Source organism: Macaca fascicularis, chromosome 14 (genome assembly GCF_037993035.2).
Source record: "Macaca fascicularis isolate 582-1 chromosome 14, T2T-MFA8v1.1".
In the NCBI taxonomy this organism is placed as follows: domain Eukaryota; kingdom Metazoa; phylum Chordata; class Mammalia; order Primates; family Cercopithecidae; genus Macaca; species Macaca fascicularis.
This window is the reverse complement of record NC_088388.1, coordinates 100,412,974-100,428,497: the sequence shown is the minus strand read 5'-3', so window position 1 is coordinate 100,428,497 and position 15,524 is coordinate 100,412,974. Positions and strand designations below refer to the sequence as shown.

Sequence of the window (15,524 nt, the reverse complement as noted above, 5' to 3'; positions counted from 1 at the left end):
ACCGGCATAAGACAAGGATGCCCTCTGTCACCACTCCTATTCAACATAGTATCGGAAGTTCTGGCCAGGGTAATCAGACAAGAGAAAGAAATAAAGGGTATTCAACAGGAAGAGAGGAAGTAAAATTGTCTCTGTTTGCAGATGACATGACTGTAAATTTAGAAAACCCCATTGTCTCAAGCCCCAAATCTCCTTAAGCTGATAAGCAACTTCAGCAAAGTCACAGGATACAAAATCAATCTGCAAAAATCACAAGCATTCCTATACACCAATACCAGACAAATGGAGAGCCAAATCATGAGTAAACTTCCATTCACAATTGCTACAAAGAGAACAAAATACTAGGAATACAACTTACAAGGGATGTGAAAGACCTCTTCAAGGAGAACAACAAACCACTGCTCAAGGAAATAAGAGAGGACACAAACAAATGGAAAAACATTTCATGCTCATAGTTAGGAAGAATCAATATTGTGAAAGTGGCCATACTGACCAAACTTATTTGTAGATTCAATGTTATCTTGATCAACCTACCATTGACTTTCTTTACAGAATTGGAAAAACCTACTTTAAAGTTCATATGGAACCAAAAAAGAGCCCGTATAGCCAAGACAATCCTAAGCAAGAAGAACAAAGCTGGAGGCATCACGCTACCTGACTTCAAACTATACTACAAGGCTACAGTAACCAAAACAGTGTGGTATTGATACCAAAATAGACCAATGTAACAGAATAGAAACCTCAGAAATAATGCCACACATCTACAACCATCCGATCTTTGACAAACCTGACAAAAACAAGCAATAGGGAAAGGATTCCCTATTTAATAAATGGTGTTGGAAAAACTGGCCAGCCATATGCAGAAAACTGAAACTGGACCCCTTCCTTATACCTTATACAAAAATCAACTCAAGATGAATTAAAGACCTAAACCTAAGACCTGAAACCATAAAAGCCCTAGAAGACAACCTAGGCAATACCATTTAGGACACAGGCACGGGCAAAGTCCTCATGACTAAAACAACAAAAGCAATGGCAACAAAAGACAAAATTGACAAATGGGATCTAATTAAACTAAAGAGCTTCTGCACAGAAAAACAAACTATCATCAGAGTGAACAGGCAACTTACAGAATGGGAGAAAAGTTTTGAAATCTATCTGACAAAGGGCTAATATCCAGAATCTACAAGGAACTTAAACAATTTTACAAGAAAAAACAACCCCATCAAAAAGTGGGTGAAGGATATGAACAGACACTTCTCAAAAGAAGACACTTATGTGGCCAACGAACATATGAAAAAAAGCTCATCATCACTGGTCATTAGAGAAATGCAAATCAAAACCACAATGAGATACCATCTTATGCCAGTTAAAATGGCAATCATTACAAAGTCAGGAAACAACAGATGCTGGAGAAGATGTGGAGAAATAGGAACACTTTTACACTGTTGGTGGAAGTGTAAATTAGTTCAACCATTGTGGAAGACAGTGTGGCAATTCCTCAAGGATCTAGAACTAGAAATACCATTTGACCAGCAATCCCATTACTGGGTAAATACCCAAAGGATTATAAATCATTCTACAATAAAGACACATGCACATGTATGTTTATTGTGGCACTGTTCACAATAGCAAAGACTTGAAACCAATTCAAATGTCCATCAATGATAGACTGGATAAAGAAAATGTGGCATGAGTTCATGTCCTCTGTAGGGGCATGGATGAAGCTGGAAACCATTATTCTCAGCAAACTAACACAGGAACAGAAAACCAAACACCACATGTTTTCACCCATAAGTGAGAGTTGAACAATGAGAACACAAGGACACAGGGAGGGGAACATCACACACCAGGGCCTGTTGGGGTTGGGGGCTAGGGGAGGGATAGCATTAGGATAAATACCTAATGTAGATGACAGGTTGATGGGTGCAGCAAACCACCATGGCATGTGTATACCTATGTAACAAATCTACATTCTGCACATGTATCCCAAAACTTAAAGTATAATAATAAAAAGAAAAAAAAATTACATATAAAAAACAGAGCAGGGATTTATTATTTTATAATATATCTGTGTATAATTGGAATGTTTTTCTTATCACTTATCACTCAACCTTAGCAGAAAAATGCTGTGCTGACTCTCTGACAGCTGTACTAAAGCAAATGAGAAAAAGCAGCACCTTTTCACTCTGGAGAAAAATTAGGCTGTGGCTAATATAGCAATTTGATAAAAATTCACTGTGTTCTTGTGTGTAGCATTTCAAGTTTGGGACAGGCTAGAAAATCTGACAGTCATTTTGTATTTAATCAGAGCAAGAAGAAAACAAGACTGTTGGAATACTGTGCTATATCATTCAAAGTAGCCATCCGCATCGTGGCTAGTCTGGAAAAACAAGTGAATATTCTACAGGTACATTTAGATTCAAAGTGTATGTAGAAAGCTAAGTGAATTTTTCACATTCTTCTAGCCTAGCTTGGGCAAGGAGACTGCACAAAACAAGAAAAGAACTCAGTATCCAATCCAAAATTAAAAGTACTTGTAAAGCTGTGAATCCAAAGGGAAGAAAAATTACTCAGAATGGCAACAGGATTAATGACAGGGAATGCATTTCTATAAAACATAGAATTAATTATTTATGAAGGAAGATGGAAGAATTATGTTTTACATAATCCCTGACTTGGATGTTCACTTAAGTACTTATACTCTTAGAATAACACATATGGAAACAAAGAAGGAGATGCCCACGGCAGTGACAGAGGAGCTCTGAGAGCTGCTCCAGGTAGGGAGGGTCCAAATGCCCCTGCACAAGTGTGGGGGCCAGTTACCCACATATAACAATTCTTGATCAGTCTTCTTATTTTAGCAATATATTCACAGCTGCCTATTGAGATCACCACAATCCTTCATTCTGGTCGCTGAGAAAGCAACCTGACCATCTAAAATAACAATTCTCATCTTGCTGTCTCTTTTCTTTTTCTTTTTTGAGACAGAGTTTCACTCTTGTTGCCCAGGCTGGAGTGCAATGGTGTGATCCCAGCTCACTGCAACCTCCGCCTCCCATGTTCAAGTGATTCTCCTGCCTCAGCCCCCTGAGTAGCTGGGACTACAGGCACACACCACCATGCCCAGCTAATTTTCTTATTTTTAGTAGAGACAGGGTTTCACCAGATTGGCCAGGCTAAGTTAAATGCCTGACCTCTAGTGATCCATCCACCTTGGCCTCCCAAAGTGCTGGGATTAGAGTGCATTTTCTTTATAGTACTTATCACAACCTGAAACTACTTTTTAAAAATTATATATTGTCTCTAATCTCCACTAGCATAAGAGAATATATTTTATCTAGTTTATTTACCATTTTTTATCAACTAGAATATTGCATGATGCATCACATGTGCTCAGTAAATACATATGTGTTTATATATGTGTAAGTGTGTATATGCATATATATGTATACACACATATTTTAAAATGCATCAATTACTTTAATGAGATTTTCTCTTCTGTGGCGAATATTTTGGTGTAGTTGCTAGTGAATCTAAAGCATACAAAATGCAGGTATTTGGCAAAAAATATATATGTATACACACATATATTTGTATACACACACGTGCACACACATACTCACATATATATCTACACTTATGTAGTCTCCTCACAACTGAAGTAAAATTGTCAGTGAAAAGAAAGAACGGAATAGGTTGAGAATGTCTCTGTTCCAGTCAGGAGTTGAGGAGAAGTGATCCAGAGGGCCTAAGAAATTTGGTATCCTCAAGGCTAAGTGATTGTAAGAAAGTTTCCCAATATAATGCAGACCTGGAAGGAAGTAGATATTCTTATAAACTTTTATGTTTATAAAACAAAAATTATGCTGACAGAGAGGACACGCACCTTGCAGGAGGACCCTGAAAGGGCTGCTGGCAGAAGATGAATCCTTATGCTATGAGATAACTTCTTTCATTTAAAAAACTTGCTTGAGTTCAACAGAAACCAGTAAGAGGCAGTAAAACAATAAACTACCATCTGGATTTAAAATTACTCTTAAATTCTCCCTTTGTTTCTCCTAGCTCAGGGGCAGAAGTTTTCCCTTTCCCTAGCCAGCAGCACAGGGTGTAATGAAACCTATGAACTCGTACTACCAAGCTAACAAGACACAAGAAGGGGCCAAGGAAGGGTCACAGCCCGGAAATGCAGGGCAGATGGGGCCTCCAGGGGAAGCTTGTGCATTAAGAAGGTGAGATTATCTCCATGAGGATATGCCTGGAAGCTCTGCACAGTGATAACGGGTTTTATTTGATTCTTGGGGACATTTTAGATAGTTTAAAATTTCTATACTCAGATTTCTGTCCTACACCTTACTTGGTTTGGAGTCTACCGTTATTGAAGTGTGGTAAGAACCTTTGAGACAATTTTTGAGGTCCTTGGCACAAAGGGAGAATAAATCATTTTCTGAAGCCCCACCACAGCCCCTGCAATCATTAGTAAGCAAAAGACATCATTAGTGAAGGCACAGGACTGAAAAGAGACAGTCAAGCTTATCGCCAGGTAAAGGTGAGGCTAATTTCCCTTACTGCAGTTCTTACTTGGGAAGAGGTAAAAGGCCAAAAGCACCAAAAACCAAAAATCTAAGGCTTGTGGCACACAAAGAAAGAGAAGCCTACCCTGATTCCACAATTTTAATATTGACATGTAATGCAGTGAAAGAAAAACGTATCAGTTGGCATGTCTTAAGCAGTTACCTCAGTACAAAATGTAAATGAAATTATTGAGTTATACAAAATACTAAAAATAGAATCTGGTAGTATATTAACATACAATGATAAAGTAAGGTTTATTTCAGAAAAGCAATACTTAATCATTATTAAGACATAGACTTGGGGAAGAATTTCCATAGATCTTATTCTCTTACTGTCTTACGATATCAACTTGAGTTTCTTTACAAGTGAGTCCATCTCTTTTTCATTCCCTTATCCCTATCCCTACTGATAGTTTTTAGAGGCTGTATTGATAAGAGGTAGTTTGGGTGTAAAGGTAAAAAATTACAAGGTAACACCACTGACAGAGTAAACAATCAGGATGTACTGTATAAATGTTAAATCTATTCTTAATAAATTATAAAGAAAAATGTGTCATCAAAATTGACTCAAGAATTACTTATAAATCTAAATGACTGAAAAGTTTTTCAAATTCTTCTATAGCTAGTGAATGATTTTCTCAAAGAAAGATTCTAGATTTTTTAAATCAAGATGGTATATTGAACACATAAGTCCACCAAAATATCCATGAAATAGAAAAATAGAAAGGAGTATAAGAATAAAAGCATAACAAATGTGTAAAACAGGAAAGAGTGCCACCAAGTGGAATGATGTATTATTTAGGGTTCTTCTGAGAAACAGGACCAGTAGGAGACTGGTTCTCCTATTCTCACTAATAAAGCTATTATATATGTAATATGACATATTATTTAATTATATATTTATATATATTATTATATAATATATATTATTTAATGATATATATGTATATATGGGCTCATGTGGTTGTGGAAGCAGGCAAGTGTAAAATCTGCAGAGTAGGCTGACTGGCTGAACACCTAGGGAAGAGTTGATGCTGCACTTCAAGTTCAAAGGCAATCTGCTGGCAGAGTTTCCTCTTCAGGGATGTCAGCCTTTTTCTATTGAGGCCTTCAACTAATTGTATGAGGCCTACCCATATTATGGAGGGTAACCTACTTTACGCAAGTCTACTAATTTAAATGTTAATCTCATCTAAAAAACACCTTCACGAAACATATAGAATTATGTTTGATCAAATGTCTGAGTACCATGGCCTAGCCCTATTGACATATAAAATTGATTATCACAGATGATACTTGAGGAATTCCTAAAAGAAACTGAAAGCAATCATATTTGCTGAAAAAAAAAAAGAATCACTGTCAACCCATATGAGGAAAAGAGTGAGTTTAAGGTTTTTCCAGAATCCATTTTCTTCTCCACAAAGTCACCAACAGGTAACAATGAGCAGAAGAGAGCCATTGGACAATTGTTGGGATAATTGACTTCATCTCTATATTCAGAGCAGGTAAACCCTTGGCTCCTTGCCCTTCCTGACTTGAGCTGAGCAATGGGCAGCAGCAACGTTAGCTGAGAGGTTTCAGCTCTGTATGGATAATGGGGTAGAAGGGGCAACACAGAACCAGGGGATAGGTTCTGACTCTCAGAGAGAAAGAGATCACACACTGCTAGAAGCCAGGATGAGGAACACCACATTTAGTGGCACATGCCACACTTTACCATGATCACATAATCAGCACTTACTAAAGGGAAAACAGAAACTCTTAAATTCAGAAATAAAATCAAAATCACCACTCATTTGAATAAGGAATGCAAAGAACTGTAAAAAGAGCAGTATGACCAAAGCACAGAAGGTCAAGAAGTAATGTGGCATGAGAAGTCACTGGAGCATTAGGAAAAGGGGATCATGCAGGGTTCTGTAAGCCAATTCATGTTTTAGCTTTATCCTAAGAGAAACAGAAATCCATAAAAGGAGTTTCAGCCTTGATGTAATATGACAAATTAAAACAAAAACAAAACAGATAATGTGGTTGTCAGAAGAAAATAGTTTGGACAGGCTTTCCATTTCCAGTTATGATAGACTTAGTAACCAAGCCAAATTTCCCTCTGAAAAAAAATTCTAGATAAAACACACACACAAAAACCCCATCAACCGCATGGAAGAAATATACAGAATATTGACTTTAAAATCCACATGCAGATAGAAACTCATATGAATGAAGGTAACACAGAAACCACTTTTGGCCTAAATTCGGCTAAAGATATTGAACTCAAGTTTTGTTCTTCGTGCTTTTTGGGTACAGGCAAAATGAGGCACAGTGCAAGGCCAACCAAAGTATGGAAGATAACAACAGCCTTTATTTTTATAAAGCTGGTACCCTAAAAGGCACATCCTCAGTACTTGAGTGAATTAGAAATAAACACAAGATTTCCTAATCCTGCTCTTGCCATGGAATGTTTCCTGTTCCAATGATGTTACTGAGAAAAAGGGGGAAATAGCTCTGAGAAATGTGACATAAGGTAGCTTTCTTATGGATCTGTAGCTCAAATTCACAGTGACTGGGTAAAGCAAAATACCTTAAGTAGTGATTTTAACTAAAATGGTCCCACACAGGTAGTAGCTGTCAGAGACGTGAAACAAATCTACATGAAGGGAAATTACCTTTATCCTAAGCATCGAATAATTCTCACAAATAAACCCACAAGGAAAATGAGCAGCTTACAGTAAAAATATAGTAAAAATTAATCACCAAACACTAAGTAAAACAAGTCTTCATGAGCAAAAACCAGCAGAAACAATGAACAACTGAAACATACCTGTAGAAAATACATAATAGTAATGTTTATTATATAAAAGGAAATAAAAAACAAGCTTGAATATCAGTTCAGGATACAGAAAACCAAAGTAACCTAGAAAGAAACATTAAAGCATCAAATAAATATTCAAAAAAATTAACAATTAATATTTAAAATAATCAATGGATGATTTTAATAGGCTATACAAAATTAAATAATTTGTGAACTGGAAAATATATCAGGAAAATAAATCTACAATGAAGAAAAAGCGCCAAAATATATGAAAATATGATGGAGAAAATAACATACAGAGATCATAGAGTAAGAAAGTCCAATATATATCGATCCAGATATCCCAAAAATAAATAGGACACCGGCAATATTTGAAGCAATAAATACTAAGCACTTGCTCAAATCTAATGAAAGACATCAATTCACAAATCTAAAAAGTTTAATAATTCCCAAGCTGGATAAAAAGAAATCTATATTTGAGCACTCATAATGAAAATATTGAACACCAAGCATAGAGATAATATACAAAAACAATAGTTTTTCAAGGAGAGTAGTTAGATTGGGAATTGACTTATCAATAGCAACATAATGCAAGTGGAGATTTAGTGGAATAAAATCTTCAGTGTGCTGAAAAAAAAACAATCAAAATATTTTACCAGATGATTCTGGTAATTGCAAATAAGATTGCTGTCGATAATTACTTCTTTCAAAAACAAGTAGAAAGTCTGAACAAAATACAAAGCAAAAGAAAAAAAAAGTATTTGAAGATGTCAGAGAACCACCTAGGAAGCAAAAACTTGATGGGACAACAGAGAGAAGCAAACCTGACATTCATTGTTACTTTTATAACTGGAGCATTTGCTGTCTTGGAAGCAGGTATTGAGGGACTGAAAATGTGCCCAAACTTTTCAGTAGGTTTTTAAGGCTAGGGGGAAAATGAATGTGGGTCTAGAAAGAGTTGGGGACCCAATTAACACTGTAGGCTATCAGCTGGAACTCCCAAAGGGATACACTCTAGGCATAGCAGTGAATTAAAAATAAACACAAACCCTGAAAGCTAGCTTTGAAACAATTATAATCTCTAATTAAATTGAAATGATCTGTCCCAATTTTAACTGCCTAACACAAAGTAAATCATCTCTCAGGGAAGATTTATCTTCAAAAAACAAAAAAAGGGATTAGTCATCAGGAAAGTTAATGTAAATAAAAATCATAATGAGATACCACTGGATACACAACAGAATATCAAAAATTAAAGAGACTGACAATTCCACATTTCTAAGTGTTAGCAAGGATAAGAAATGGTTAAATGTTGTTGTTGAAAGCACAATTAGGTACAAACACTTTGGCAGAATAACTGTGGAACATGCATATAATCATCCCCAAGCAATTCTTCTCCTAGGCATATAACCAGTAGAAATTAATATATGTGCACAGGACAAGTACAAGCAGGTCACACTGTTTTATTGTAATTGCCCTGAACAAGAACAATCCAAATGTCCATCATCCATAGAAAGGATAAATAATTTGTAGTATGTTTATACAAAATAGAAAGGATAAATAATTTGTAGTATGTTGATACAAAGGGAGCACTATAAACAATGAAAATAGCCAAACAAATGCTGCACAGAGCATGAATGAATTTTGCCAATGTGATATTGTACAAAATAAGAAGTCAAATAATACATACTATATGTAAAGTTTGAAAATAGGCAACGTGTATCTATGATGTTAGATACCAGGATAGAAGTTACCTCTGGAAAGAAGAGAGAAGGGAAGGTCACTAGGGCCTCGGAGATGTTCTCTGTCTTGATCTAGGTAATGGTTACACAGGATGTTCAGTTTATAATTCATGAAATTGAATACTCAAGAATTATTAATCATTTGCAAATGATGCAGTGTAAAAAATGAGGGCAAAATAAAGACATTTCTAAACATAAACAAATAGAACTTGTTACAGCAAACTCTCCATAAAGGAAGTTCTAAAGCATGTACCTCACTTAGAAGGAAAGTGATAACTGAAGGAAACATCTGAGGTGCAAGAAGAAATAACGAACAAATAAATAGTTAAATATATAAATAAATGTAAACAAATATTAACTCTAAATAATAATAATAACAATATCTTGTCCAGTTTTAAAGAGAGATGAAAATAAAACATATTAAACAGTAGTATATAATTGGGGAGTGGGTTTAAATGGAATTCAACTGTTTTGAGTTCTTGTATTGCTTAGGAAGCAAGCAGGTCACTGATTAAATTTAGGTTTTGAAAAGTTAATGTGCATGTAATAATTTCTAGCCTATCTTCTTGTAGTGAAAAAAGGTGTAAAACTTTCAAGCTAGTAGAGAATAGAGCAGAACAAAAATTTGTCAGTCCAAAGCTAGTGAGCAGAGGGAAATAAAACACAGAAGAGATAGAACAACTAAAAAGCAAAAAATAATATCATACATACAAGCCAAAATCTATCAGTAATCACAAATATAACTTAAATTTTCCAGTTTACAAACATTACAGATTAAAACTATAAAAACAGACAAAATAACCTCTACAACAAACCCCTATGACACAAGTTTACCTATGTAACAAACCTGCACATGTACCCCTGAACTTAGCAGTTAAAAAAGAAAAAGAAAAAAATAATAATTTTATATATATATATATATATATAATGTAGGTAAAGGATGAAAATTATATTTTAGTCAAATATGAATGAAAAGAAAACTCAAAAATTATGTAAATATCAGATTAAATAAACTTTGAGGCAAATATATTCGCAGAAATGAAATTGAAAGTTCAATTCACCAAGAAAAATTTACTATTAAAAAAATGTAGTTATTTAAAACAGTAGGAGATTTTTCCTGGGTATGTTGATTTCTCCTTGTTCTGTGATTTTTTGCTATATAATTGCTGAGTATAGAAATACATTTGCATAAGTAACTAATAAGCAGATAAATCAGTAAATTATAGAATATTTGAATGAAACAATAAGCCATATTTAATGGACGTAACATATAGAACACTGAACATATTACAACAGGGTAGATTTCTTTTGTTTAGCCCACATAGAATATTTATAAAACTGAACTGCAGACTGGACAATAAAACAAGACATATTTCAAAGAAAATGAATCACAGAGATTTTTTTCTACGATCAGCAACATTAAAATGGAAATAATGACAAAAGATAGCAAAATAAATTCTGTATGTTGGAAGTTAAGAAACATTGAAAAAATTTAAAATATATAGAATCAATAATCACTACCTATCAAATCTTGTGGGGTGCAGTTAAAACAATACCTATCATTTTATAGCCTTAAAAGATTACATTAGAATATAAAAGTGGCTAGTATTTATTGAGCTAAGCATCTGTCTTTAGAAGCTGGAAAAATAACAGCAAAATAAGCTCAGAAAATGGATAGGCAGAAGACAGTAACAAAAGTAGATATAGGGAACCAGTTAAAGACTAGTGAAATGTCCTGTTGGAAGAGGCTCTTCAGTGATATGAGAGATGGAGAAAAGATCAACTCTAGAAATAATATGAGGCAGGGAAGCAAATCTCTGTGAATTAATTGATATAGGAGAATGAGGGAAGGGAAGTTGTAGGATTATTCCCCAACTCTGGAATTGATTCAAATTATGTTTCATTGGAAATTGATGAACAACTTGGCCAAGTGTAGAAAATGGAAGTGAAAGGAGATATCATTTATTGAATGCAAATGCACATACCATTTTTGAACAGCCAGCACTGTAACATTCTGCACATTGGTCTTATTAATCCTCACAATAGCTTTTTGAGGTGAATCCATTAATATACTCCTTTGAGCTAAGGCTTCAGATGTATTAACTAGCCAAAAGCCATACAGCTTATGTATGAGTAAACAGAGACTTAATTTAGGTGTTGCATTTAAAGTCCATATCCATTCTTGATTTTGATTCAGACATGTTACATTTGAGTTGTCAGAAAAAAACTAAGAACATTGGGCAAAATACATATGAGCTGGCCAACAAAATAAAAGTAGCCAAATATAGGATGAAGATATATTCCAAACTGAGAAATTTCATTAGCATATTACTAAATTGCATCTATTAAATTTTCTTGTGGTTCACTTTATTTTCCATGATGATATAGGGGTACTTCTTTGTCCAATAATAACTATAATGCAGGTTTAAAAAGAAGCAGGAACTTGATAAATGTTGTTCTTACAAACGACAAATCATTTCAATGTGTTCTGCTTGTTGACTTATGAATCACTTACAGAATTGATTGCAACTCTGTGGAAGTGGAAATAAATGAATCAAACTCAATTCAGTGTCCTTAGAAGTCTCCCAAACCAAAATTTGCTGCAGTCTTTTGGCCAACAAATTAGAGTGCTTCATCAGAGGTAACACAAGGCTTGATGGTAAGCAGTCTCTATCTACTTAGTGAAATAATCTTGAAAAATAATCTTATCAGAAGAGGAAAACAGGAATTGTTTAGGGGAATTTTCTATGGATAATAACTTTACATGAATAATTGGTTTTTCCACAAATTCTTTCATGCCTGTATAATCATTCACAATAAGGAAATAAGTCAATTGAATGCATTATTCTGCCATGTTAATTTTGGACAGCAAAATTGCTTACTATATTCTAAAGAACATTTACCCACACATGGCTGCTTCTTACTGGTGAAACCACAAAGATTATTACAGTAAAATGAAAGTGCAATAGGACTCAGAAGGAAGAATATTTTTTAAAAGTTATTTCTAGAACATGGAGTCAATTTTCAGAATATAGCAGGTAAAGTTAAAGGAACAGAAACTTCACTTTTTCCAGGCAACTCTCAAATATTCAAGGATCAAAAAAACAAAGCTGTATTCTATTACAAGAAAATGTAATATCTCTCCACTAAAAACAGCGGGCATTTGAGCTCAGTAATGAGGAGGCAGAAAACATTTTAATCTTGTTTTACAAATGAAGGTAAGTGAAGTAAAGTCTTTCATGTATGACAACTATATAGCAAAAATTATAAGAAAAACATCATAAGGGAGAATGAACACATGTTAAAACAATGAATATATGAAGTGTTAATATTTTCCATATATATTATTCTATTTTTTTATTGTTCTTATTTCTCTGCAGGATTTATTTATCCCTTAAGCAAATTTCTATACCAACAAAATGTAATCTTTTAAGTGCTCTCTTATAAATGATATCAGGATTATCAGCAGCCATATATTAAGCCAAGAGGGAGAAGGGAGGGAGAAATGGACCACGAGTTAGGACACTTTGGTAAAAGTTGTAGTTTCACCAATGAGGCCAGTACTATACACTACTTATCAATAGCCATTTTGCCCCCCTCTGTGCTTCCACACCCTGTTTTAGTCAATATTTATCTAAATGTACAATGAAATATAACTTTACAGTGTGAATTTAATAGCTAGGCTTATTAATTTATTTGCTAAATATTTATTAAGTATCTGTTACAGACCAGGTGAGAAGCTTTGCAATATAATACTAAACATGTCTATCCCCTCAAGTAGTTGTATATTATAGGTAACATTTCTATCATTGTATATTTTTCATGTTCCTTTTTATGAACAACATGGACTTTCATTTTTCATTCTGTCAAATCTAAAAATATCTTTTAATTGGGAAGTTTAGATCATTTACATTTATTATGATATATTTGGTTTTCTGTTGCTGTAATAGAATATATTCGAGATTGGGTAATTTGTCAAGGAAAGATAAAAGTTTTCTTTGACTCACAGTTCAGGAGGTTGGGAAGTCCAAGACTGGTGGCCAAATCTAGTTAGCTTCTGATGAGGGCCTCTTGCTGTGTCATAACATAGCAGAGAAGTGAAAGGGAAGCAGGCATCTGTGAGATCACAAAAGCACACAGGGAAAACTCACTGTAACAACCTGCTCTCCCAGTAACTAACCCACTCCTGCTATAATAATATGAACACATTCATGAGGGCTCCACTACTGTGACCCAAACACTTCCCAGTAGGCTTCACCTCCAAACACTGCTGCCGTGATAAGGAATCTTCCAACACATGAATTCTGGGGAGCACACACACAAACCACAGCAATATATAAACACACTTGCACATACATAAAACTTTCTATCTACTCTCTATATTTCTTATCTTCTATTTTATATTTGTCATCTTCTTATTTCTCTATGTGGTTGTCTGAGAATTTATTCAGGCTTATATTCTAAAGATTATCTCTTCAGCTTTGACTAATATTCTGTATAACCAGGTATGAAGTTTTTAATTTAAAAATTTAATTTCTATCTAAAATTTCTATTTTGTTCTTTTACAGATCTGCCTAGTAATTTTGGTGTTCTCTTAATTCTTGATCATTATTTATTTACCATTTATAGAATTTTATGAGATACAAGTACAATTTTGTTACATGGAATTATTGTGTAGTGGTGTAGTCAAGGTTTTTAGTGTATTCATTATCTGAATAACAAACATTGTACCCTTTAACTAAGTTTACATCACCTACCTCCCTCCTACCCACCCCCAACCTTCCAAATTTCCATTGCCAGCATCGTCACCATTATTCAATACTGTATGCCCACGTGCACAGATTATTTAGCTCTCACTTTTAAGTGAGAACATGTGGTATTTGTATTTTCGTATCTGAGTTGTTTCACTTAAAATAATGGTCTCCAGTTCCATCATGTTACTGCAAAAGACAAGATTTCATTCTTTTTATGGCTAAATAGTATTCCATTGTGTATATATGCATCATATTTTCTTTATCCAATCGTCTGATTGTTGATGGACACTTAGGTGGATTTCATATCCTTGCTATACAGTGAATCGCGCTGCGATAAACATACAAGTGCAGGTATCTTTCGATATAACTTATTTTATTTTCTTTTGGGTGGATACTCAGTAGCAGAATTTCTGGATCAAATAATGGGTCTATTTTTTATTTTCTATTTTACTTCTTGAAAATTTTATACACGTTTATTTTATATATAGAACCTGAAAACACTAATATCTGAAGCTCTTAGATGTCTTGTTTACTAATTTTGCTGGTTCTCTACAGTGATTTCTCATCTTGTGGGTTTGAAAATGCATTCATGTTCAAGTTCATATTTTATTGAACTTAATCCAGAATTATAGGCAACTACAGTGGAAATGGTTTCTTCCAAGAGAATTTAGTTATTACTTTACAGGGCATCAAAATATGCTACTAATTGTCTATGGCTTCATTTCCTTATTGCATCACTAATCATCAGGACTCCATTGCCTTTCATATTCACAATTTTATCTTGGGGAGGCTGGGGGCTAGAGGTAAGCTTGTCGGTTTCATTACTTTCAAGGAATACAGGGAAAAAATTTATTTTTGTAACATGTAGGATCTTGTATTTTAGCAGACAGGCTTTTCATAAAATCTAGTCTATCACAGTACCACCAAAAATAGTCCCCTTTATTTTTCCAACTGAGGTAGTGGAAATATAACATTTATTTACCCAGTAATAAATAGATTAAATCCCATGTGCTCAATTAGTTACATAATTAAGACTGTAGTAATAGGCAAGGAGCTTCAGTAATACAGAATTAAAGCTGGTATTGGTAGACATCTGTATACATCTATGTAACATCTAGGTGAGTTATTTTAATTGAGTACACAAACATTTTAATTAGGATGATATCTACAGAGAGAGTTTTGTTTTAAATGAGGATGAGAAGGTAGAAAAAATAGGATGAGGAACAAACTTTTGAACAAAAATTATATAAATTACATAGTAGTTATATGTAGTATAATTACAAAAATATTTTCATTTGCATATGTTTCTAAATCTGGTAAGTCACTTTCTTTCTAAAAACCCTTAAATGATGCCCCATTTTTAAAGGATAAATCCGAACTCCTTAGCATAACATACTAGGAATGTTATGACCTGTTTCCTCATCAGATCTTATAGTTCGCCACTCTCCACTTCATAGTTTACACTCCATCTATATTGAATTACTGAATGCAGCAGGCATCTACCTAACCAAAAGCTAGTTGTTTTCCTCTGTTTTGCAAACAGAATCTTGAGTTTGTTGCAATATTGAGAAGAGATCTTTTTCTGTCAGAGAATTCTGGCCTATTATGTAATATGGAAATGGGCATATTCCCGAGTTCTGGGTAAGAA

The 15,524-nt window shown here is 34.2% G+C and overlaps 1 long non-coding RNA gene across 1 annotated transcript in view; it reads right to left on the bottom strand.

The window, feature by feature from the left end:
- Positions 1-13,243, bottom strand: part of LOC123568706 (uncharacterized) — a 92,729-nt gene extending 79,486 nt beyond the window's left edge. Inside the window, exon 1 of the long non-coding RNA XR_006692175.3 lies at positions 13,130-13,243. This is a non-coding gene — a long non-coding RNA (uncharacterized lncRNA). The remainder of the gene's footprint in view (positions 1-13,129) is intronic.
- Between the last annotated feature and the right edge of the window lie 2,281 nt (positions 13,244-15,524).